The following is a 25309-nucleotide window of genomic DNA, read 5'->3' on the forward strand; positions in this document are numbered from 1 at the left end:
AAACAGTTTGGTTCAGCAGCTCTGCAGTTAGCATACTTCCCAGAGTGCACCAAAACGGTGGGACCACTGGACCTGCCATGTAAACAAATGAACTTGATAGAAGACTGCTTTTAACTTGTAATTCAATGTTTTTTGTGGGGGAAATTGCTAAATCTTCATTTCACATAAACAGGTATGTGAGTCATTACAGTTGAGTATGTTTATTGTACGTGGCAGTTCTTTTCAACACACGCATGTTTAAACAGATGGCTTATGTTGACTATTAATGCAGTTCCTGCAATTAAGTTCAGTCTGAACGAAGTAGACAGGGACTGACATTCTATTGACATCAAAGCTGGCGTATTGCATCTTCTTCTTATGAATGTTCTAATTCAGATCTGCTACTACAGCCTTACTGAAATGTCAACTGTGATAAGTCACGACATAACCGAAAAGGAGAGATAAGGTACCTGGTGTCTTGCTAATTTACTTTTTGACTGGGATTTACTATTTGCATATTCATGCTGTTATATTTTAATGGTGAAAGTCCGTGTTTGAGCAAATTACTATAAATAAACATAGCAGCGGGGTGTAACTTAGCACTCTGTCTCTATAGAGGTAGTGGGCTCAAAGCACAGGCAAGGTCATTCTCACCACACAGGGAACCAACTGCGTGGTGGTGCTGTGCCCTGCTCACTGTGCTGCCCGCTGAAGCAGCTGAGTAGCCCACAAATGCTGCCATCGGGTCATGGTCCTGCAGGCAAGAGGTGCATTAAATGCATTAAAAAAGACAGTGCCAGAAAATAGGAATGGCCACACACCTGGTGAAATCTGCTTCACCATGTGCTCCCCATGGGTCAGCCCCCTTGGGGCACCCCCTGGTCCGGCGTGGGGCCCTCCCCGGGCTGGGGGGGATCTGCTCCCCCGTTACCCCCCGGGCTGGGGGCACAGCCTGCCTCACCATGGCCTTCACCGCGGGCTGCCGGGGCATCCCCGCTCTGTGTCTGGAGCACCGCCTGCCCCTGCTGCGCTGGCCCGGGGGCTGCAGGGCTGCTGCTCTCACCCCGTCTCACCGCTCTCTCTGGCTGGCACAGATTATTTCTTTTTCCTTTTTATACACTATCCCAGAGGCGCTACCACCATTGCTGATTAGCTCGGCCTTGGCCAGCGGTGGGTTCATCTTGGAGCGGGCTGGCGTTGGCTCCATCGGACATGGGGGAGGCTCCTGGCAGCTTCTCACTTGCCACACAAACCCACTCCAGGCTGGCCGAGGACTGGGAGCAGCTCTGGTGACACAGCCCAGACTACAGCGCCGAGGCTGCTTTGGGGCTCCCTGACCTGCTGCCCATTCTATTGTGTTTAACAGTACCCGACAGGTTTCTCCTCTAAGAATCTGATGCAGAGCTTTTGGAATGAATGCAAACAATCGTTTCTGTCGCAAAGGGTTTCAAACCACTGCTGTGTGTTAAGTGAAAAAGTTTCTCCCCTTCTTTGGAACTTGCTACTAACTTCACTTGGTGATCTGCAGGTCTTGCATTGGAAGAAACACTGAACAATTGTTCTCTATTCATTGTCTGTGTGTCACCCACGATTTTATAAGTCTATTCTATCAGCTGATACGTTTTGCAGCCTGAGGAGTTCTAGGCTATTTCTGATATGGAAGGAATTTCTGTACCTGTCTTTACCACTTTTTCCTCTGTTATGTCATCAGTATTTTACTTACCTATCTTAGTAATTTCCAGACAAACTTCTGCAGCACATAACGTGTTGGCCCTGAAGCTGGAGTTTCATGGCTGCATTTCAGCAAAGAGGGTCTCCACTGGGTGACCTGTTCAGGAATTGCTGATTTGGGTGACAAAGAACAGGTATGGTTAGGCTTAGTGAAGTAGAGAAGCTGTTAAATACAGCTTAACAAGCATGTCATGTCACTCACATACTGCTTACCTTTTCCTCCTTCATTGGTACTCTCCTATAGCAAATCTCACCTTCTGCTACTTCTATTATATTCTTCACTTAAATTTAGTACTGGAAAAAACCACCACAACATGCATTTCACATGTCTTTGGATAGAGATATTTTCAAATGTCCTTTCAGTATTCAGTAGTAACTCTCCAAACACGCACGGATGGGAGCAGCTTTGTTGCAGCACAAAGATGTAGTAGCTGCTCTGGCAGGGGCTGTGACACGCATTCCTGGAAGACCTCCAAGTGTCACCGCCTGATGCTGGGCAAGGCGGAGGCTGAAGCAGAACAAGGTCCCTTTTATTTCCAAGCCTGGCACATCTTCAGCGTTACAGGGCTGGCTCGGCAGGGTGGTGAAACACTGCCTCCATGCTGAAACACCTCCGACGCTGGGGAAGAGTGCTCATTTTCAGTCACACTAATGCAAACATCCAGCCCACCATATGCAACGATCTAATTAAGCCTGAAAAAGAGGAGAAACTTGATACCTACAATCTGAAAAGCAACTAATCATTCCTCTTTGACTGGTCATTGCTGGAATTAAAAAAACGCACAGCATTTCTGGGAAAGCCTTATGAAAGCTCTTTGAGGAACAACATGCAGTGCTTAAATTTCTTCCACTTTGTTTTTACTAGCTCTAACAGATTTTACACCACAAGAATAATCTCTATGTCCCATTACATAAAGTCTGTGAGCTTTCATTTCAGTGAGTGTATTATAATAAATATGAATTTAACAGTTATTATTACAGCACTCTAGCACTCTAAAAAACCTGAAATAACCAAAAGAAGAAAAAAAAATCACCCCCAAACCCAAATTCCCTAACCCAAACACAACACTCCACCCCACCTTACCCCCCCCCCCCAAAACCCAAACCCACCCTTTCAGAAACCCAGTGAAACAGCCTTGCTATAGTAGAATTACTCTCTCAAAAGCTGTAGTTAGAATTTGAGTTGAGACAGAGCTCCATGAAGGAAGACTTAGATCCAAAGGGATGAAAAGCCTGGATGCTTTTCCAGTAAGGGGTAACTACAGCAACGACCAGGCACGGCTATTAGCTCTGCAGAAAGGGAAAAGTAACGTTAAGTCATGCTGCTGCTTGATTAAATATTTGTGAAGCTGATTTAATGTCCTTTCACTGAGTGAGTGTATAATGGTCTAAACAGCTGTGTAAAAATAACCTATGAAAACAGATTATTTTTATAACTTTTCTTGAAAAACGGCTCCAGAGCAGTACAGGTGATGCACAGGTACCAGAAACATTAGGAAGCTGGTTCCAGCTGTAGCCCATAAAGCTGGTTATTCAGGTTGCTTGACACTTCTTGTCATCGGAGCTGGATTTCAGTAATTCGTAACTTTGTCAAATTGGAAGTGTTTGGTCTCATGATTTTTAGCCTGAGGCTACCTCAGGCTGCATTTTAGTAAGAAACATTGATCAAAAGGCACAGCTTTCTCTAAGGATCGAGATTAGGGATGAAATCATGGTTTTAAATTCTTGTCTCCCAGGCTCAGAAAAATTATTCAAATATAGCATTGGCATGGATTTTGCAGAAGGGATAGACCTCTTGATGTTCTCATGCCAGCTGGAAAGCCTTGATGAATTGTAATTTGCACATGCTCTGTGCAGACATATCATAGTTGCTAAAATCTTGGTATGTCTTATCTATTTTGTGCATGCTTGATAAAATTATTTTTTCTTCTTGTTTCTGATCAAGCTGTGTGTGCATGAACTCTAAAGACTAATTAAGCCGGATTGAGCCCACACATGAAAGTAGTCTCAGACCTTCCCCATCAAAGCTGCTCTGGCCCCAGCACAGTGCTTCTCTTTTTTATGTGTACATTGATCCTCCTGCTACAACTTAATGGATACACGAGAAGAAGGAGCGAAGGCCGAGGGGAGGAAGGTGTCACCTCAGTGAGCTGGCAGGGCATGGCAGGAGTGGGTGATGACACTGGTAAGATGGTGGTGACTGGGGGGACTAGCCCAGCTGACCACAAGCCAAAAGGAAAACAGCTCAAAGAACTGAGGCTCTGAAAAGGCAAAGGCAGAGGAGCAGGGAACAGTCAAACCAGGGGAAGAGGCAAAGCAATGGAGGTCTGGGAGGCACCACACCTGCACTGGCCAAGGGAAACTAACAATAGCAGCAGTTTCTCAAACAGCAAAACCAGTTTATTGGTTTCGAGGACAAAACATACCAGGTCAATAGAATTTTTTTTTTAATGTGTGTTTTCTGAAAGTTAAGCTCTACAACAAACTATTTCAAAAGAATAATATTAACCACAGCATGATTGCTACCATAGCAGGAAGCATCCAGATCTCTCCTGGAAAAGAAATGTCCCCAGTTATTTCTGAAGGATATTAGGAGTGGGAAATGGTTGGTCAATGTGCTGGGGGCGGGTAGCGGGTGGCAGCCCCTGTCAAACCACTTAGAGTCAGAGATAATCTGATGAACACTGCTCGTTAGCAACGAATGCCTGAAGATAACATACATTCATTTAAGAATTTCTCAAATCCAAATTATGGAAGAAAGTGAAGGAAAAATTATTACATTGTGGCTGCCCCTATGTCTTGAGGTTTACCCCATACTATGTTAAACAAATGATGCAATTTTGCTGGTGCCTTATTTTTAGCTTCCTGTTTCTAAGCTTGTTGGCATTTCCTCATGCCATGATAAGGTAAAACTAATTTACTGAGAGATTATAGGGTAGTTAGTTTATGTTGGTTTAGGCAGTGATTCAGAGTCTGTGTGACATTAAAGATCAATCTCTACTTCCTTTTGGCTTGTGGGTAAACGGCACAAACTTTCCACAGCCACACAGGTAAATTAAGGAGCCTTACAGATAAAGCAAGTAAATAAGAGTGCTACTCTATAAAAGTTCTATCACTGTTCAAAACAGCAGTCTGTTCAAAACAAGTCTAACCTTGTGACTGCTGGGCACTGGTAGGATTCCTGGGCTGTGCTCCCATGGCCTGTGCTGCCAGCTGTGAGGATGGGGTCTCATCCTAGCAGTGGTCCTAACAAACTGGTAGGCCTTAAAGCCTGAGACACAGCTAGAAATAGATGGGAATGGTGATCAGATGTTTGTTTTGTGGGTGTTGGTGATGTGTGTCCCACCCCCCTCCGTTTGCTACAAGTGAACAGATTTTGCTTTTTCCATCTAGCAGCAATCTGTCTGTACGTAACAAAGCACCAACAGGTTGAGGTTTTTTCCTGGGTTCTATGCAGAGTATGAACTGTCGTTCAGAGAAAGGCATATCAGGCAGCCTCTCCGTGCTGGCATTTTCGGCATACTGGATGTGCTCTCTTTCTCCTCTATGTCATTTGGCTTTGGCAACCCTGAGTGTGCACAAAGAGATGCTGCAAGAGGATATACCCTCAAGGTACAAAGCAATTATTTGTTGCCTTCTACACACAGTTGATATAGGTGGTACTAACAAATTCCCAGGCTAAGGAGAGCTGGTAGGGACCTGGCAGTGAGGGGGGGTATGACCATACGCCTCCCTTCTTCCCTGGAACAGGCTCACCCTCAGAGTTGCTGAGTTGCCATCCTTGATTCCCTGTTTTTTCCATAGGGTTTGATGCCTTTCCAGGAAGTGACCTTCCCCATCTCAACAATCTTGCTTCTGCCTGTGACCTTCATCTTTCTTATTTTGCCTGGCCCTACCTAACACAGTCTCACAGCCCTTGCTCACACCTCAGCAGTTTCCCCAGAAGGCTGAGTGGGGATCACAATGCTACGCTGTGCAAAACAGAGCCCAAGGCTACGGGGGCCTGAGCCAAAAGGAGGGTAAGGCAGAGGCACTGCCATGAAATCTGCATTTCTGTGGCTGAGTCCTGAGCAGGTTGGTCTGGGAAATGTGGCACACCCCCGGACTCTTGTGCTGGCACAGAGCTGAAATCCCGTAGCTTGGATTAGGTATGGCTGCACAGAAACCATTTTGGAGCGTGATTAGTGAAGGCCAAAATTAATTATCTCAATTGTGTAATATTGAGACAGCCCTATTTATCAGGGTCTAAAAAAAACCCGGTACTGGACAGTTTCTGTTTGCATTAGCAAGAGTTATTTATAAGTATCTTCCAGGAAACTGCACATCCAGCATTCTTGATGGAGCAGAGAGCAGAAAGTTTTAATGGATAAGCTCTGCGGCTTAGTGGAAGAAAGATAATCAGAGGAGGTTACAAACCTTTTAGGTATTGATGAGCATGTAAGACGAGTCTATGTCAAATATTTCAAACTTTAGTTTTATGTTATAAAAAATGCTAAGTCTTGTGGGGTTGGTGGTTGGGTTTTTTGGTGTTTTTTGTTGTTTGGTTTGGGTTTTTTTTTGTGTGTGCGGCTTCTTTTGTTTTTTAATGCTAAGTGTCAGCACTGAAATCTCTGAATTGAAATGCTGTGCTTGAAGTGAGTGGAGTTGAGGTGATATCATCTGTCATAAAATCTGAATGGTGACCATGAAATGATAACAGATGTGAGAGTGAGAAACTCAAACTGCCGCGACACACTGAGTAAATGCCATGCTGGGACACAGGGCAGAGTAATTGCCTTGTTCTTCAAGTAGCCAGAGACCACAGCATGAGAAATCCATCCTGACATATGCCTGACCAGTATGCAAGATACCTAACAGCGAAAGAATGGTTGTGATTTGCAGTAGAGACCCTCATGTGTTCAAGTCATCAACCTCATAGGAGGAAAACCCAAATTCACTGCAGTAATACATAATGGCAGACAAATGAGGAGGCTTGCTAAAAGGAAATGAGACTTGGATATATGGACCCCTATCTAACAGGCTTTTGAAAGGACCAAATCATGAAGAAATTGGTATGGCTAAACAGGAAAGGGAGCCTTGTCAAAGTGAAGAAACATTCTCCAAAAAAATCATATCCAAATCACTAAAACAGAGAAAAGCATAAGCTCTGGTTTTAGAATTAACTTCCACAAAAAAGGAACCATGAGAACTAATAAAAATCCTCCAAATGCACCTAAAGTGAAAAACCTTCCAGAGGGTCTACAGGGTTCCTTGAGGAAATGGTATATACAAGGTTGCTCATGAAATGACAGGTTGTACCAAAACCTGTTAGAAATGGGTCAGGCTGTGGAGGGGGAGGTCAAGGAGAGCTTCTTTCGTTATAGGGACTTGAGCAGAGGAACTGCCTCAAATCTTAGTGACCAGAGGCACCAATTTTTGAAATCTATCTATGAACTGAACTATATAAAACTGTCAGGACCACAGATTCTTATTGCTTAGCTGATGACTGGAAGACTGGACAGCAAATTGCTTGGAATTACCATGTACCATTTTCTGCCATGCCTCGTGGCTGTTCTGTGCCCACGCTCTCTGGCCAGGAGCAATGAGACAGCATGAGTGGCCATCCTTCTATATCGAAAACACGTGATAACATCTTACTTTAAGTCTTAACACATCAGTAATCCCACTTAAAAATCTTACTGGTTAGTCTAAACACTACCTCTTTTTAAAGGAACTTTTTCCAGTTGTAGTAGTTGCACATTTCTTACCAATTGCCAGTGAAGTGCAGTTCCTGCCAAGCTTCAGGATAAGAGGAATGTTCATAAATTGCACTTATGTTTTGAATTATATCATGTTGCTGTGTCCTTGAACCATTCAGGAAATTTTGCCTTTCTCTCATAAAAGCCTTTGATCTGCTTCCTGGGAAAAGAAAGCATTTTTCATCTTTCTTGGTTGCGGAGCAAGACTTTTTAGGTTTTAATTCAAGTCAATTGGAAAGCATGGCAATTTGTCTGATATTTCCAGGGAAATTCATGGCTGTAAAAACTGCAAATCAGATTATCAGGTGCACAATACAGATAATCAATAGAGGAAAAATACATTGCTAAAGAAAAACTGTTCTTCAGAAACACCAGAAATGTAAAAATTTGGAACTGGGTTCTTGAGCACTCCCATTTTTTGGTAGGTTTCTAGGCCTTGTCCTATTATAAAGCTTGTCCAGAGCCTCACTCTCTGGATGAGTATGGTCCTTATCTTCAACCAGGGTCAATCCCTGCCAGTATTGGCCTCACTAGCTCTTCTCCCCCTACAGCATTTGTGACAGCTATGAAGAAAAGCTGTATCCCTATCATCCTTCAATTTACTATTCTAATCAAGCCAAGCTTTCTCATTCTTCTGTAAAATACGCTCACTTGTCCTCTGATCACGCTAGTGGATACATTTTGATTCATCTTTCTTGACAAGGGACGACCTACTCTAATAAAGGCCTTTGTCTTTAAAAGTCCTAACTTGTGTTACATGAGAGACCTGCAAAGGGCTATTAAAGATGAAGGCATAATCTGGTTCTGTGTGCTTTTTCTTATTTTATTATTTTAAATGAGAAGGGTAAATATTAACATCACAGAAGCACATCACATAGGCTCAACTACTATAAACTGAAAATGAACAATTTTATAATCAAACCGAAATGACAGTTGAGATTAATGTGTTACTAATTATATTGGTTTAGTTCACCGGTTTATGAAGTCATAAAGTTAGTACAGGGTGTAATCAAAGTGCATGCCCAACAAAGAGAGGAACTTCTATTTGTTAATTTTGCATCAGGTGTTTGAAAGAGGAGTTGTTTCCTTTTGGTAAAGACCTAACTGTAACAGGTGACAGCTACCTGGGGATGGTCAGGGCCAGGGCTTACTGGCAGAGGACACTGCCTGGAAGAGAGGATAAAGCCCATTTAGCCGGTCCTAAGGAACTACAGAGATCTAAGCAGGCTCTTTGCAGTTCTCTGCTTCAACACCTTCTCCTGAAAATTTCATTGCAGTTACAGAGCTATTTGTTTGCTCTCCTTAGTTATTCCTTGCCTTTAGCCATACGAGCACAAAGCTTGCCAAGAGTTTTGCAGCAAGGTTAATTCCTGGACCAGCCTTAGGACATGCTGCGGGAGGTCAAGACGGCCTACTTTCAGAGGGCTCTTTTTTGATCGCAATGTAAACAACAGGATTATGAGCTAGAGTTTGCTTTTCGGCTAATTATGGAGTTTCTCTACGAACCAGTACTGTCTGACCTTCCGCACTGGCTGACAGTCAAGTTGGCTGCGCAGTTTGGACGCAATCTGTGTGACCCAGCCCCCTCCAAGTGGGAAATCTTTAAACTTACATCCTGCTCATAGCTGATCTCCATCACTCTGTGCTAAAGAAGAAAATCTCAGGAAGGTTCCATACATCTTTTTTTTAGGTTAGGTAATGAGAATCGTACAACTGGAAACATTCTTTTTTTAATTTCATCTGAGAACATATACTAACTTATGTGCCAAATATATTTTTCAAGATAACTCTTCTGCGTCCACTGAAGTTTTCCAATTTCTGGGTAATCTAAATACTAATTTCCTTTCATCAAACAAACCTAAACCAAATAAAACCTAAAAAGTTGGAAGTATATCTTTCTAAATTGCCATCTCTTGTCTTGACAGTATGTAAATGGTTTGTATTTTGAAGTTTGTCCTATTTTAGATCCTAGTCTAACACTATATAGTTATATATTCTTAGTGCTTCCTAAATATTCAGTAAAAAGAACTGTTTTTCAAAATATTTTGTAAGCAAAAAGCATTATTTTTATACAGCTTAATAGCATTAACTACAAAAGATAAAAATTGGAAAAATCTCATTTTTCCAATCACAGCCTGAAAAACTCATTTATGATTGAGCTGACTGATAATTATAATATGCTTTTATCCTTTCCTGACTACACCACTTCCCAGAAATATTGTAAGTGGTGCTTCTGCACACAGTTTCACTCCCTAGTAAACATGCCCATCTGCTCAGTGTTTTCTTTCCTGCATAACTTTTACCTCAGGGGCAAGAAATACATCTGTTTCTACGGATTATGATGTTATAATGAAATCGGAAATCGGGTGATGTTAGCTCTATCAGACAATACCTATGTTGACAAAGGCCAGCTAGAGTTCAAGGATCTGCGTGAGGGGAAGCCTGTGCCTACTACCTTGAGTACCTAAGCGCCAAGGAACATCTTTGTTTACTTCTGGATAGCTCTACCTTGAAGAGTGTTTCAGTGTAAAATGGCTTTTCCCAAAACAGTATATTCTCAAAGGAGATAAAATCTGATGTGGTTATGGGCCAAATTGTGTCACGGAAATTATGACACCACTGATTCCAAATACTTGCTTTGTTCTCAAGAGAGGTAGCATCACCAGTTTGACCATTTTGATGCCAGAGGTATACACAGAGTGTTCATATGAAGTTTAAGATAATGGAAGGATCTTTCTAAACTCTGTTAGAGACTGGAGGGGTGTTCTTTTCGTGCTGGTGACAAGTTTCAGAAATAGGATGCTAGCAAAATTCAGCTACGTATACTCACTGGCTCTGTACTTTGTACAAAAATATCCCAAACTCCCAGTTTTACCTCTGGGCATTTTCTGACAGCATTTATCAGTTTCACAGGCCCCACAGCCCCTACAGGGAAGAAATCTCACTGCAGATTGGACAACTTCAACCCCACAGTCACGGTTTCCATGTTACTCCTGTGCTATTACACTAAAATGCTGAACACAGAACCTGGTCAGCTAGTTGCTGTAACGGCAAGTATTGGTGTGCTCATAGCGTATCTCTTCTCAGAAAGTGAAAATGGACAAACTACAGAGAATGGTGCTATGTGAGCAATTGTACCCTACTTCCATGTGCTCAGCTGCCTTGGTCCTCATCAGCGAACACTGTCCCACCAGAGAGTTTGTCAGCTCACAAGCTGAATTTTGCTTGTAGTCTGTGTCCCGGTGTTGGCTATAGCTTCTCTATGAGAAAGCACAAGACATTTTTCTTCAGGATCAGGATCAGAGGATCAGGAAAGTACCTTTCATGTTTGTCAGTCCTTGGTTTTTAAAGTGAGGACTGGCTGTTCTTACTAATTGCTTCCCATTTAATGGGGAATATGCTTTTGAAACAAATGAGTGTCTGATTTAAACCTGGTGTAGATCTTACCCTGTGCATTTCAGAGGAAATAAAATAATAAAAAAAATAAATTGAAATGACAAGAACTGTCTGCTTCTCAGAGTCACAGGAGAAATATTTAATGTTGGGAGACAACATTTAGGTATCTAACAAGGCCACAATTTGGTATTAAACGTCAATGAACTGAATAAGGGCAGCATGGTCAGGCATGCTACAAGATGTGCTGGAGGTTACCATTTAGAGGTTTCAGCTGGAGCAAAGATGTTTAGTTTGTTATTTTGGATGATTTTTAACCTGAGATTAAAACAGATAAAAGTTTGAGCATGAGATATTTTTGAACTAGCAGTGGAATTCGGATGGATCCGGGTGCCCATCCAGTTAACCCATTTATGTGACTGGGATTTGGTATAACGTGTAGAGTATTGGGGCTCTTGATGTGTGTCTGTAGTTCAGGGTTACTACTTTGAATTCTTAAAATGCATAAATCAAGAGATTTGGCATTCAAACAGTCTGATTTGCACAGACTCCTGCAACACAGCATGTAAGTGCTTAATTCATGTCCATGTTTAAAATTTAACAGAGTGCTTCTTTGTTATAGTAACAACAGGAAAAAAGCACACATGGTTCGCTGCTGTCAAAAATAAATATATAGAAGCATGGTAAGCAGAAGCTCTTAATTTCTTTCTCATATACCAAGCACAACCTTTCACCTAAAAAACCCAATCATCTGTGAAAGGTAGTTGCTATGGTATTATTTTTATTAGGTATTATTAAATAGCTTTTACTTCCTTCTGATAACAGACAGCTTACAATACATACAACAACTTAAAACACAATTTGTACTGATAAGCTTCGGCCTTTCCGAGTCACATACACTAACTGTTCAGAGGGTTAAAGTTTCATGAGAAAGGCAAGCTTATGAAACAAGGCTAAACCTATAAAAAGCTTATTTACTGAACGCTGGTGTTTAGGGTTGTGAAATACACTGAAAACAAAGGCTTTGTGTTTCCCAATATTTCCTATGGATAGTTAGATTATGTTGCCTAGGCCAGGCTGCCTTTCCTGCTTCCCAGGTGGGATGCAAGAGGCTGTGGGGGCAATTCCCTTTTTGCCAGAGGCCAGGAAGACTAGAATACAGCTAGAAATGTCAAAAAATCCACTTGAAGTGGATGTTGCCAGAGAACTTGATTCTTTGGGGCTTCTTTCTCTCTCTTTTTATGGAAAGCTTGTTATTTGTGTCATAATGAAGGACAAGGAAAAGGAAGCAGCACCAATTTGCAGGAGAGCTGTAACAAGTGAGGAGCCCCTCTGCTAAGAATGACGAAGGTAGAGAACAGAGTGGTAGAGACAGTTTCCCTGGGGTTTCTCTGGCCAGGGTGATGTAGTTTGATGCTGAAGGAACATGACAGCTGGCTTTGCCCTGCACCAGGGGACTGACTCCAGCAGTTAATGGAGGGGAGGCTGCTGTGTGCGTGGGTTTTTTGGGACCACTGAGGCAGAGCTCAGGGGGATGCTGTCATTTGGCATGCTCTTCTTTCTCATAACAACCACTGGGATCCATGATGATAACCTAGGTTAGTGCTACTGCATCTGATAATTAGATTCTGTACAGACAGGACATCAATCTGCCTAGATGATGTTGCCATCTAATCCTGAACGATAAAGTAGCTATTACCGGTATTGGTCACACCATCCAGCTTTGGCTTATCTGCACATTTCATAAGTACCCGGGTTGTTCTGGAACTTCGCCTCTCCCCACTATTAAATATTAAGCATACTGGACATCAACAGCAATTCACAAGGAACACTTAATATTAAAAACTATCATTTAGGTGATCGATTCTTTTTCCATCTTCACAATTTCTCTTTGAACACAACCTGTTAAAATCTCCCCTTTATCCACTTTATACTGATATGTATTCTTGTCCTCTCTATTTTAATGCAATGATTTCAAAATAATGTAAATATTTTGAAAGTATAATCAAACTTCAAATAATATTTACAAAATTGTGATTTGCCGCTGGGTACTGTATTAAATGCATTGCTTATGTTTACCTAGATTAGGTTTATTGAATTCTTCTGGTCTGTGGAGCTAGTTATTCAGCCGTAGAAAGACAGCAACTGACATGACATGATGTACTGATAAATCTATGTTGCAAATCATAGTCTACTACATGAGTTTACTCTGGGGACTCAGGCTTAGTTTCTTTGGATATCTACGCTGCATCCTCAGCCTAGAGTCTCCTCCCTAGCTTCCCATCCACCCATATCCTGAAACAAGGCTATGTTCTAACCTAGGGCGTGCATGGCTTGTAGTGCTGGGGGGAAACACACCCAAGTGGGATATTAATTTGATGTGGAGGGGTTATGAGAGGCAGTGCTGTTAACTACTGTTCGGGGCTTCCTCCTCAACCTCATTCCTGATAAACCAAACAGATGAGTTGAACAGGAGGAGTGATTTGGAGCTAAACCAGAGACAGCGGTGCTCACTAGCCAGGCACCAGGCTGTAGCAGTATCACCTTATCTGACAGAGGTAAAAGCAGGTGCCATTCCTCCTGTTTGAATTTGCCACCCACATAATCTGGGCACCACAGGATGCAATCTGACATAATCCGTGTGAGATCTTCCTTAGAGCTTTTGACAATTCTATAGGCGCTGTATCTACTTATATCACATTTTTACCCTGGCTTCTTGGTACTGTACTTGTTCTGAGATTCACATTTGAACTGAAGGCATAATTAAAAATCATTGCTACAGGACTCACTTTTTTTGTTCTGGCTCTTTGAATATTCTGTCATGGAGATCATCAGGAATAGCCCATGTCTGGACTCCTCCTGAAAAGCTGTGATTTCTGCTTCTCTGTACTCACTGCCTTAGGTACCCCAACATTATTCTCCTGCACATCCTTAACATTACTAAAAAGTGAAGTGAAGCTTTCCTTTAGAGTTTGACCTGTATTTGCATTGCCCACAGCCTCCTCCATATCTGGTCACCCATTTCTCTAGTCCATGTCCCCTTTTTAAATTATGTCAGCTCTCAGATTTAGCTGTTGTAGTTCAGTTTATAATGTCTCACAGGTCTTGCACAGTGAAATGTTTCCCTTGTTGACCCCAGGGCAAGGAAACAGTGTTCCTGCTTCAGTCACATTGCACTGGCACATGGCTTGGTCACACTGCAGCTACAGACCCCTGCATAAGGTCATCAAACAGTCTGCTGAGAGGTGAAGGCAGCCTTAACAACATCTGCAGCAATATGAGAAACTCCACAAGCTTTTGGGGAGCAAAAGACAAAGCAAAGCTGGTTTATCTGGCACATGCCAACTCCATGACCTGGAAATTAAGGTTTTTTCTCTTCTTGAGCATTCCTGACTTTTACAGCTGATCTATCTTACAAAGGGTAAGTGGAATTGTGTTTGTCTTTGAATTCTTGGAGTTGTTACAATTCTCATATTCTGTCTTTACAACTACAAATTTGCTGATTATACAGCCTCAGCAGTCAGAAAAAAACCCTAGTGATTCTAGGTTCACTTGATTTTAGTTGCATGTCTTTAGATGTGGAAAAAAAGGCAAGTTTCAGCAGATGAGCGCAGCACTTTCTGAAGATTGCAGGCATTTGAAAGCATTTTATAAATTTTCATGTGGAACTGAGTGATTTTAACATGTATACCTGCAAGACAAGAATATATCATAACTCTGTCACAAATGAAAACTGTGGTATTATTTCCCACATGTTTTTTTCCTGTGATCTTTCATTGCAGGATGCTCTTATGTTCTATGGAAAAATGAAAGGTGGTGATAGCTTAATAACCATGACACTCTAGTCCTGCTTTCTGATTTGGAGGAGTTTTATTACAGCATTGGATTTAGCACAATCTGAATGTTAAACCTGACATATACAACAATTTTATGAACTATCACAATTAAAGTTTCCAATGGAAATTAAGCCTAGATTTCACTAAAGCACCATCAATATTTATTTTGATCTCCTGTGTGGGTAGTGGCAGTGCAGAACTGTTGCTTTGCCTGCGGGGAAAAAAGTTGAGATTCTTGGCTACAAGTATCTGAATGTCAGAAGCCAAAGAATACCAAGTTGTAGAGAAGAGGGAAGAGCAAATATAAGAGTGAAAGCTGAGGCAGACCTTTTCTCTTAAAATCAGGCTTGAGCTGCTCAGTATCCCTTACCAGTTGAGAAGAACTAAAAAATTAATTTAAGGGCAGATACTATGTGATGGAGTTCAAGTACAGTATTTGAGTATGTTATATATTGAGACCGAACCTACAAGTGCCTTACTTGTGAGATAACTGATAACTTGCCACTTAAATTCATGTAGATACATACTTCTCACGTGAGAATCCTGGTATAATGAACACTCAGACTATACATATAAAATAATAAAGTTGGAATGGTAAGTGTATTTATCTTCAGGGAAAATTTAAATACGATAAACTGAAATCAGATAAGCTTTAAAAACACTACTCAAAGGTTTGTTGTCATATGAATAGTTAGTCTATGAATAAGTGGAAATGTAAACAAAGACCATGTTCTTCTGTAATGAGAGATTACAGTAACTCTCAAGCTGTCTTTGAACTCTTGTTGAGATTTGTGGAAAGGCATATCTCCAAAACTAGCAACGTACCTGCTCATGACTGTGCCCTTGCAGTGCAGTGATGGATTGCCTTGCAGGGTCTGGAGAACTCATGACCCACTGGGGAGAAGTCTGCTTTGAACAACAGATTTTGCATCCCTTGAAGCACTCAGCCTGTGTGCAAGAGGAACCCTAGGTCAACTTCATTATTAAGGGTAAAGGAGAAAAAGAACGTATTTGCATTATGAAGCATGGATTTGCAATAATGGAGGAAACACAAAAATAAACCTGTGAAATATGCTATTGGTACTAACTATTACAATTTATTATAAGACTCTTCCTGAGTTGCACCTGTGCTTGAACTTGTTGAAATGGTTGATGTAACAAGTTGCTACAATCTGTATTAAAGCTGCCATTTTCGGCATGTTTCTTACTGGGTCTTTCTTGCTTTTACTGTCAAAAGTTCAACTACCAGGAGCAACTGATATGGAAACCTTTTTGCTTGAATAGAAAACTCTTCACTGCCTCCTCCCCTCCTCCACTTCCCTGCCCCTTCCCTCTTGGTTGCTCATCCTTCCTTCCCTGTTGTTAGAACTAGATCATCACATAGAAATATCGGATATTGGGTCATACCCTTCCCCTCTGCATGTAGAATGACCTAACTGAGAATTTACTGTGTTGTGTAACTAGCACTTTTTAATTGTTGTTGGGTTGTTTTTGTTTGGCTTCTGCTTGTGGTCTTCTGAAGGCATTTTGGTGAAATTGTGCCCCTTTATACAATGAGAAATATCAAAGGCAGTGTCTTCTTGATACGTCTATAAATCCCCTCTGTCTCCAAGAACAGACAAGCTTCCCAGTAAACGGACCCTTTTTAGGACTCCCATAAAATCTAGGCTATACTTTCATGAACAAGTCTCATTGTGGGCTACATTTTCAAAACTTTTGGGGAACTTCCAACAAGCAGGTGTCTGAGCCCCTATTTCCATTTGATTAGTTAACTTCATACAGTAATAGGATTAAAGAAGTTACCTGCACTGTAATAAATATCAATGTATTGTATCAAAAAGAGCTTTGCTGAATTAAACTGCAGAAGAAGCCAAATCCTCCAGTAATCTCTAATATAACATTCTAGCAGTCTAACAACCAGTAGTATCATATCTGACTTTTTGCTATTGCTTTAAATGCTTAATACCTGTTCTTTCCTTATAGTAAATATAATGTTAGCTCCTTATAAATCATTGCTGTTTTCCAGCTCTCTTCCTGCAGGAAAAACCTTCCTTTAGCAAATTTGCCAGACCTGACAGCTGGCTAAGACTGTACAGGCATCACATCAGCACACTCCTGTGCTGCAGGGAGAAAACTCTCTCCAGGGAAAGGTGGGTCTTTGCAGCCTGAGACAGGGAAATTACCTGTTACCATACCTAATTATGAGAGGTGACTAATGGTGAGAAAGGAAGTAGAGGTCAGTACTGCATAACTGAGACACATCTCCACATCTTTTAGAGTTAATGAATTTGAACAATATAGTAAATAAATAAACCCTAAGCCCCCAAAATATCTAACGAGTGAAATTAATTCTGGATGGAAGGAAGTGACATTTCAAGTGGATATAAGGAGAGATTCCGCAGTGAGAGTGGTCAAGCACTGGAACAGGTAGCTTAGAGGCATTGTGCCATCTCCTGACCTTGGAGATTTTTCAAACTGAACTCAACAAACCTCGAAGAAACCTTATCTTGCTTTGAAGTTGGTCCTGCGCTGAGCAGGAAGTATGACTAGATGCTTCCAGAGATCCTTTCCAACCTATAATCATTCTGTGATTCTAAGTTTTCTTTGAATGAGTGAAGTGAAACGGTGAGGGGCACTTGACAGGTTTCTCTTGGAATGCAGAGGAACATCTGTAGGTGTTTCTTGTGATACTAATTTGACTGTTGCTATCAAAAAATTGTAGCAATCATTTAATTTCTGTTGATTGCCATGCTGATTTTTAAAAAGCCTTTCAGAGTGACATGAAAAATGTAAAGAATTCAATTCATTTCTGTTGCCAATGAACAATTCTTATTTAGATGGTGCCTAATTCTAGTTCTCCTGGACTCTGCTCCTGGAAGGAGAGCCTTTTCCAACTTGTATCGTTTGGAAGGAACACTGAGGTAAGCATCCAGGCAGTCTTACTGTAAGGGTCTCATTTTGTGTTACGATGGGTAACTCTCCAAGTCTGCCTCCAGAAGCTAAGAAGGTAGGAACATCTTTTCCTGATAGGGCTCAGTCTCAACTGCTTTTCTGCAGGGCATGTTGCCTGCCCCAGGGACGTGCTGCCAGTTCCACCTTAGCCTTGTTTCCAAGAATTTTTCATGTGTGGCAGTTCTAAGCCAGGGCTTGACACTTGCTGTGGGTTTTACTAAAGGTTGCTTTTTTTTTTTCCCCCTTGGACTTTAAAAACCAGTATTGATACATCTATGCAAATGGTCAGAGTGAAACAATTAGGCCCTTGTTGTAGGACTACTCATTTTTAGCTTAATAGCAAGCACTTTGACATAGATGCCTGTTACTCATGTTAACCGTATACTGCACATAGATTTTTGTGTGACACATGTAATTCATGCTGTGCAACAAAGTATGAAAAAGTCAGAATTTCCAAAATGTTGCATTTTCATACATTACAGATGATGAAATATGCACAGAAAGTGAATGTTAGAAGATGAATGTGGGGTTTTCAGTAGAAGGAACAGAGCCCTACAAGACAATTGTTTCAGATTGTTATACAGTTTATGAAAACTTGAGATCCCTTGAACTTTTTTTTTAGGTATTTCTCCAAGTCTGCTTGTGGTACCTCTGATAATACTGCTACTACAGCTATCAAGTACATGCCATTCGGACATGAGGAGCCCCTACTTTATACAAAAGGTATTTCTCATTAGCTCTTCAGACATTATATTATAGACACTTTTATGTGTCCTGAAAGTGTTTTCTGAAGTCTCACGAATGCTGCAAAGCTCAGCTGCCACTGACAATTCAGGAACATACAAGAAAGGGTTTTGTTTTGCTTTGTTTGTTGTTCTGGATAATGTAAAATGAGTAAAAGTTACACACTATGTTTGTTTTTTTCCTGACTCATCATTCCGAATTGATACATTTTTTTGACTTACACTTTTTGGTAAACATGAAGAGGTCTGAGCCACAAATCACTGGCAAGAATACTGTGACACAAAAAATGCTGGGAATAACTCTTAACACACATTGACTTTGTAGATTGTACCTATATTAATTCTAACAGAGTTAATACAGTTTTAAACTTACAGAAGAGACAAAAAACCCCACACATGGTGTTTGGCTTGTTATGTAATGTAGGTGCATTGGCCTACATAGATATTGCCAAGTAGAAACATCTGAAGACAATAGCTCTTCGGAATACCTGACCTGATGTTTAAGATTTATTTTGGAAGCAGTTAGCCCATTGTTACTCAGAGATCTTTTTTTTCCAGTTTTTCCTGTGACTGAAGTGGTGGCTTTGCTAGGGGACCTCCTAGCTGACTGTGCAGTTGGAGTAATGCATTAGCAAACAAGGTAACCTATATTAATGTTTTCAGCCTCCACTAAGATTTTGAAAATTGTAGGGCATCTTATAGATATTGTAAAAAGTAGGTGACAGTAAACATTGTGTATTTCCCGTTCCTTAGATTTTTTTTTTTTTTTTTAACGGAAAGCAACACTGTGTAGTTCAGCAATGTCTGAAGTAAGGGTGACTTCTGTGAGAAGAAAGAAACTCCTACTTTTGATTTTTTTGGGGTTCGTAGTAAGTGAGACATTTAGATTTTTTTCTTTACTGGGACATCTGGGAATTCTCTGTTAGTAAACAGTAATGGTGCAAGGTCCTACTGCTCTTAACTATTTCCAAATCAAACTCTGGCTGATAATAAGTGAGTGATAAAGCTACCTTTCAGCATCCCATTTCTTCAGCATCAGTCAGTACTTTTCCAGAAAAGCCACTCAGAAAATTTATCTCAAACAATTCTATCATTTATGAGTTAGTGGGTTTTGCTGGAAGACTATTTCAATATCCAAGTGAATGCACAAATGACTGAAAGTTTTAGCAAGTGAAATGGTTTGGCTTTGGATTAATAGATATTTACAAGTGCTTTCATAAAGAATAAGTTCAAGTTCTTATCAAGTGAATGAAATCACACTTATAATTTAAAAGACAATGTGTTTGGTCCAGACTAGGCTATTATTTCTTCTTTCCTCCCTCAAAGGCAGCATATTCATTAAAACAAGTGCATTTTTACTTCAACTAATTTTCTTACATAGCTAGTGGCTTTTTCATCTTCACAGCACATCACTGAAGAAAAAAGCTAAGATTCTCAGAAATACCATCAAGTAAAGGCCTCACGAAAAATTAAGTTAGACCATTCTTATGTAGAACTTAGGAGTTTTTTGAAGCTTCACTGGCTCAGGACAAAACATAGCAATGTAATTTATATTTCAAATCTCAGTTGGTATGACACGCATGTGATCGATACTGATCAGAAAGACTAAGCCTCTTGGCTTAGAAATTTCATGCAGAAATATAGATTCTAATTAATAAATCTCTTAGATGCAGATAAAGTGCAGTAGGTAAAGACGCTTCTTTGCATGCACCCCCCCCCCCCCCCCCCCCCCTTGAAAACTACCTCTCATAGTCATATTGTCTACGGAGCTATTCTTATTTGTGCATACAGCATGCGGCATGTAGACTATGCTGTCCTTTTTTTAACTGCGTGAAAGCTATGAAAAGCTTTGGGTCTAGGCTTTTAACAAAGAACAGTGAGTGGGAATGCCATTTCTAATCTAGATTTCTCTGAAAACTTTTTCACAGTAGCCAGTGAGATAATTTTATGCAGGGCTTGTCTTGGATGATGATGGGAAAAGGTGCACATTTATTTATTTAGAAACAGATGTGGCATTTTTTGTAGGGGAAAAATATAAAAATTGTTAGAATTTAAACAACATATCTGCCTTAAAATTATCATAAGAAACAAAACTGGGGTTTCTCCAGATGATCCAAGTTATTTTTGTGAATGAAAATCAACTTTGTGCCTTTGTAAAATGTATTTACCTTGGTTTTAGTAGCTGAAGATAACGTTGGCTTTGTATACTGACACACTTCCATTTGCGTATTGCTTAGTTCTCACATATTTGTGCCTGGCAAGTCTTTTGCATTTTATTGTTCCATCACAGGGAGAGAGGACACACACTGAAACAGTATCATAGCTTTGCAGAGGTGAGTTCTTCCAAGCTCTCCACAGAGAACTGAGAGTCTCCAGCTGTCACAGGGGAAAAGGGAAAGCAGATTGCTATATGCTGGCATCTTAGTACTTCAGACATCTTCATGTATCTTACTCTGTTGGTTTTACTTATTGCTAATGTAAGTGAGACGTATTGCAAAAAATTCTAAGAATTATCTTAATAATTATTACATAGTTTTATAACTCTTAAGTAGTAGCAGTTATTCTAACTATTCTGCTATTCTAGCTCCTGTAATGTAATTTGGGTGTTTATTTTAGTATTTGATGTAATTGTTGACACATCTTTTGTTTTCCCTTATTTTCTAAATATAAATTCAGCATTAATGAAATCTCTTGCGCACTACTTAGAAATAAGCTTAAAAACAGTGAAAAATGAAGTTACTATAAAATTTGAAAATATAAAGAAATAAAATTAAAACCAATATCAAATACTATTATTAATACTATTAAAAGTCAATATGGAAAATTCATCAATAATGGTCTCTTCCATCTGTTAAATCCAAAAATACATGCCTTAAATATATAGTTACTTCTGAGACTGTAACAGTCCAAAATTGCAGCAAGAGAAATTCTCAACAGCTAAAAGGAATAAAACACCATTCACAATCAGAGCGGGTAAGGAACAGAGAGGCTGTGGCATAACCACTTTTGGAGATTTTTTAGAACTTCTCCAAACATGGCTCTTGGCAACCTGATCTAACTCATCACAAAGTCCTCTCATCTCTGTAAGCTTTGTGATGAAAGTGGATGCCACAATATCTGGCTAATTTCCCAACTGCTAACAGGCATACACTCTGTTTAGTGAGGTACAGTGGATAAAATTTGCCATCTGTTCTCTTGCCAACATTCAGATGGTAGGAGCTGGAGATTTTGTAATATTAATGCAGTAAAATAGGACAAGAAAGCTTCATTATTGAGCTATCAATCCATGTACCCACCTCAGATTAGCATTAGAATTGCTCTGACTATTATTTATTTATGCATGCAAGATTGTGTAACAGGCCACACTAAACAAGTATCTGTTGTTGCAATGTGTATTTGTATTCATAAAACTGAAGCTTTAACTGATACTTTCAATGCAGATTTCCTGGGTTTTTTTTGGGCTTCATTTTTTGTAAAGGCTTCCCTAAGAGGTTTGTGCAAATCCTGCCACATAAATAGCAAACCCACAAAGTTCGTGTTACAGTGTTGTATTTATGTTTTCTTTTTAGTAAATTATTATGCAGTGATGGAATTATCAGATCCTCTTATTTAATGAAGTACTACAATAACACACAAGGAGCCTCTATACATCAACAAGAACATGCTGTTTTTGATGACTTTCAGCTGAGTGAAACTACTGATTCCTTTCATGTTTATCAAACTAGTCATGTCTATGCAATGTTGGTATTTAGGAAGCATAGGCAGAATGCATGGGTTTTTCCCTGAGGTGAACAAACATTGTGTATTCAATGAGTGGTACGCAAATACCAAAATTTGTTTGTCCTGTATCTGTTCTTCTGGATACAGAACTCGTATGTCATGTAACCATGTATGAGATTCTTCTGGGGGTTGGTTCCCGCCCCCTCTGCATTTTGGACTGTTTACCTTTTTCATTGTGAACACACAAGGAATGGTACCTACCAACAAACAGAGCTGCATTAATGTTATTTTTAAGTAGCATCCTATCTCCAAGGGAGGCACAGGAAGAGTAAAAAAGGGTTGTTTGGTAGCAGAGGTTCAAAAATACATATCTTTATTTTCAAGTAGTATCTCAGTACTTAAAGTAACCACACATATGGCTGATAAAATACCTATTAAAACTGCCATCTTCACAGTTTTTCCACTTAATTTAATTCCATTTTCCTTGTATTTTTTAAAATCACACTGTGAAAGAATTGCTTTATTCTTGGGAGTCAGTGCAACGTGGTCTGGTAATAGAAAGAAACAAACCTTCCAAAGTAAGCTTGTATCGTAATAGAAAGAAACAAACCTTCCAAAGTAAGCTTGTATCTGTGACAAATTGTTGAGTTTGTAAGTTAAGTTCATGACAAACTGTGATGTTTACTGTTATGTCACTATCTAGAATATATATAGTTAGATATGTAGAGACCTTAGCCGTAGACATACGCATGATTGTAGTGATCTTTAGGGGCTGACAGTTCTTATTGTGAGATGAGAAACAAAGAATTTTGGGTTGATGATTTTGTTTTTCAGCTCTGGCTTAAAACTATAAGAACTTTTCGTGATAGCTGCTCTGAGTACATTATTCCTACTGACTGGGGCAAAAGTGTGCTCAACTGGCAATAAACAAGAATTCCTGTCTTCCGGGAAACAAGCAGGCATTACTCCTTGATATGCTCAATTCTGCAGTCACACAGAAGTTGTATGGGCTGGTACCTGGCATTCACAATTCCCTCTGCCCCTTCCCTCCCTAACAATGACTTAGAAGAGAGGCTCTAGTCAATGCTGGGTTTTTTATATATAGCTTTATGTAAAATCATTCAAAGCATGCCTCATTCTTCCACAGTTTTAGATTATTTCAATGCCATTCAAAAATAAAAAAAACCCTGTAGTGTAATCTCATCTGTTAAAGTAATCATGTCAGAATCACAATGTGTTTAGTTTGAAGGTACAGAGACAGACTTACAGTACTTGAAGTCACCTCTGGGTTGCCACAGCTACAGTTCTCATAAAGAACAAAACCCACATAACAACTCAACATAAACCCAATCTTTCCACATGCAGGCATAGACCAGTTTTGCAAAAGGGCTAGAATGCACCATGCTCAGATGATTTTGCCCAATACTGTGACTATTAATAAAGCATCGGACAGTGCTTGTGCAAGAACTGCCATGGTATGTGGGAAGGAAAAGGCTCCCTGTGTGTATCGATACATCATAGCCATTACTAGTGGCTGCTCATGATGGAGTGCAAGGAGAGAACCTCCCTAGCAGTTCTGTGCTTCTCCAGCATTCAAGAATATGATTTCCCCAGTCAAACCTGCATCCAGACCATCATGTGTAACAGTCACTGCCAGCCTGAGCTTTGTGGGTCTGACTTACCTATTCAATCTTAGATGTTAGAAATGCTTGCAGGAAAGGTAGGCATATAATATGTAAAGTAATGGGGTACAGGTGTGGCCTTTGTCTCTCACAATGGGAAAAAAAGAATGCTAAATAATAAATCTTATGCTGCTTGCATGCTCTGGACTGGACTGTACGGTTTATCACATATTTAACAAACTGAAAATCCATGTGACATATCATTATTTGGATAACGGTGATCTCACGTATGTGTCCACTACTCACAAGTCAGAAGAGATCCAAACAGCTGTTTGGATTTGCCTCAACTACAGCCAGAGGGAGCTTGCAAGCCTGACAACACAGGCTGTAACAGAACGGGAGGGGTAACAGCTGTTGATGGGCCACTCCTTTACCGGTTTCCTTAAAACCTTTCCTTGAACTATTTGTGGTTTTGTAACACCTTGCACTAAGCTCTACAATATACTTGTATGCTGTTTAAAGGAGTATTTGTCTCACCCTGTCAATAGTCTGATCGTGGTCTTGATGTGTTTTAATACGTTTCTGATGTTGAATCCTATTGCTAGTAACCATTTCCTTTCTGTGGAACACATTTTTAGGCTGAATGTGTCATTTTGAGCTTCAAAGTGCTGTTCCGCCATGACTAATGAGCTCCTATGAGTTCAGAACTTTCCATAACCGGTTTGAAATTAGTCCCCCTGAGATTTAAACAGCATGTTCCCATGCTGACATCGCTGCCTGTGGGTTCACCGCACAGAGCCACATGCTCTCACCTGCTTTCCCTGCAGTGCTGGGAACTCAGAAACACCTGGGGTTTACAATTTACATTCTTACTCGTGTTCCCTTTGCCTGTGAGTTTTCGTCACTGAACAGCTAGGTTAGCAGACAAAGTGGTCTCCTTGTGAACCCCAAGCACAAGGCAGGTTCTGTCTAGTCCCAGCCAAAGCAGTGCTAGCAGGCGTTCGCCCCAGAGGCTGCCTATACCTGAAATAGTACAGGACGGATGGCACGGTCGCACTGACGTGTGGAATTAAACTCTGTAACTCAGGATAAGTTACAAAGCAGGTGTGTTTATTCTGATACTGGGTGCAAGGGGATCACTCCTCCTACCTTGCACACCTACTTGTACTCACAATACATATTTATACAGTGAAGTTGGTTAGTTCTGCCCAAAGTCTACACCTATGAGCTAATTATTGTTTAGTTGCTTTCTCGCTTCAATTTAAAGGTACAGCTCATTGTAAATTTACTACCCATACTCCCTGAGCAGGGGGTTCACTCTGTTCGGGGGGCCATTGGAGTAGGAGGTCGTGATCTCCCACTACCACAATTATTTTATCCAAGCGTCCTTGAGTCTTATCACTTCAGTAGTTTTTCTTTCAGCAATTAGCACGTCCTTGTCAGAAGGCTGATTGACATTCCTGTGGGGCTCACCTTCATCTGTACCGACCGTCCCCCGAGGCGCTGAGCGGGCCGAGCCCCAGCCCTTCTCCTCAGGCAGCGCGGCCCCTGCCCGCCTGCCCATGGCTCCCGTTACCTGTATGGCTCCTGCCTGC

At 40.6% G+C, this 25309-nt stretch overlaps 1 long non-coding RNA gene across 2 annotated transcripts in view; it reads right to left on the reverse strand.

Moving 5' to 3' along the window:
* Window positions 1–24800, reverse strand: part of LOC308067211 — a 38904-nt gene extending 14104 nt beyond the window's left edge. Inside the window, exons 1-3 of one of the 2 annotated variants that reach the window (XR_013929494.1) lie at window positions 22703–24800; window positions 1924–22662; window positions 1–1821 (exon numbers count right to left, since the gene is read on the reverse strand). The exon at window positions 1–1821 is cut by the window's left edge and continues 14104 nt beyond it. This is a non-coding gene — a long non-coding RNA (uncharacterized lncRNA). Of the gene's footprint in view, window positions 22663–22702 lie in introns of both variants that reach the window. The other variant, XR_013929495.1, reaches the window with a different exon arrangement.
* Between the last annotated feature and the right edge of the window lie 509 nt (window positions 24801–25309).

This window comes from Falco punctatus (assembly GCF_963210335.1).
Source record: "Falco punctatus genome assembly, chromosome: 7".
In the NCBI taxonomy this organism is placed as follows: Eukaryota; Metazoa; Chordata; class Aves; order Falconiformes; family Falconidae; genus Falco; species Falco punctatus.